This window comes from Talpa occidentalis, unplaced genomic scaffold (genome assembly GCF_014898055.3).
Source record: "Talpa occidentalis isolate TD23 unplaced genomic scaffold, MPIMG_talOcc4v2.1 talOcc4.4, whole genome shotgun sequence".
NCBI classification, from domain to species: Eukaryota; Metazoa; Chordata; class Mammalia; order Eulipotyphla; family Talpidae; genus Talpa; species Talpa occidentalis.
The window spans coordinates 93,769,682-93,771,433 of NW_023604295.1; positions in this window are offsets into that span (position 1 = coordinate 93,769,682).

Genomic DNA, 1,752 nt, shown 5'->3' on the forward strand with positions numbered 1-1,752 from the left:
AGCGGGCGCCAGGGGGCGGGGCCGGCGGGCGGGGCGAGCGCGTCCGCGCCTCCCGGAAGCGTGAGCGCGGGCTCGCGGGGGCGACCTCGGGGCCGCCCCGGAGGGCGGGGCTCGGGCTGAGGGGGAGGGCTCAGCGCGCGGCTCTGAAGGTGAAGGGATACTCGGTAATACTTCATCTTTCATGGCTGCTGACTTTTACTGGGACCTTTTTTCTGGCGCTGTGGAAACACCTCTCCGAGAGGCCACACCACAGATTGCGGGAGCCCAGCGCGAGCCCCCACCCCTCATGGCGCGCGCGGGGCGGAGGCGGGTGGGCGGGGCCGCGGGCTCCCGCGCCTTCCACCGCCGAGGCTCGCGGCCGGGGGGCGGGGGACGGGGGGCGGGGCTGCCGGCGGGAGCTCGTCGCCCCCCGGGCGCGCGCCCCGGCTCGGGGAGGCCCGTGGAGAAGTCGGTGGGTGAGCTGAGTTGTGACGTCCCGGCTGGGGGCTTTCCCGTTGACCTCTGACTTATTGGTGGAGGTCTCGGAAATGTCCCTGCGTCGCGTGGAGAAAAGAAGTCCCGAAAGACTTCGTGGAGGAGGAAAAGTGAGATGAGGGGGGACCCGACGCGGCCCGGGGTCGCCGGGGGTCCTGCCCCCTCCGCCGCGAAGGTGCGGGGGGAGATCGCTCTGGTCTGCCCCCAGCCCCCGGACCGCTTCCCAGCCCGGCGCTGAAGCGCTTCCTCTCACTCGCGAAGCCAATTTCCTGGCGCCGCCCCGGAGGGTCTCGGAGGAGGGGGCGGGCGCCCGCCCCTCCCCCCGGGCCGCCGCGCGTTGCTGTGGCGGTCGCCATGGGAACCGGGGACCGCCTGGTGCTCCACACGGGCGCGTTGGCTCGGATTCACGCCGCACTGCAAAAATAACCCAGAGCTACGAACTGCGGCGCCTTATTATGGTATAAGTTTTAGGGGGCTCGGATTCTTTAGCAGTTAAACTGCGAAGGTGTAATTTACTACGATGCGTTTTCGTTTTAGCACTGGGAGCGTTCACATGAGTAGTCAGATTGACTTTTCTGTATTGTGCTTAGTAATTAGTTGATCCCCTAAGGCAAAGAGCCTCTTGAGAAGTACTGTTGAGGTTAATGTTTTGTCCTTCGTGATATAAGAATATCTTTTTATATCTTTTTGACATAGATGTGAATTTTAAGTGATACACATGGAATTCAGGTTGGAAGATTTACTTCCAAGCCTTTTTCAAAGTGACAAGAAATTTGGCTGCTACAGCTTCGAACTTGATGTCGCTTTGGCAGTAATTAAATTTAACTTGCCTTCCATACAATGTGGCGTTGTGAGCAATTTCTCAAATGAGGATTTCATAAGAAAAGCGTTTGGTTTGATTACTCTAGAAAAGTCAGCTTTGCTGCTGGTGCTGAATTGTAAACTAGGAAAGTAATTACCAAACTGCAGATTTCTTATCGCTAACACTTCTACTTGGGTCCATTAAAACTAAATAGTTTATAGGGAATGACTTTAAAACTACAAATATATATACATTAATATAATATATAAAAATATACATATTTATAGTTAAATGAATGTTTCTGTTGGCATTTTTTTCTGGTAACTATTGAGAGTGACTGTTTATATGTAAAGACTACTAAAAGGATTAAGGCAGCACTGCTTCCCTATATAGAAAAGGTCTTTCGAGTTCTTAAGCTTTACTCAGCCTCCAAATCCTTGGAATTTATATAGGATCATTTGAAGAGTGGAATTAAA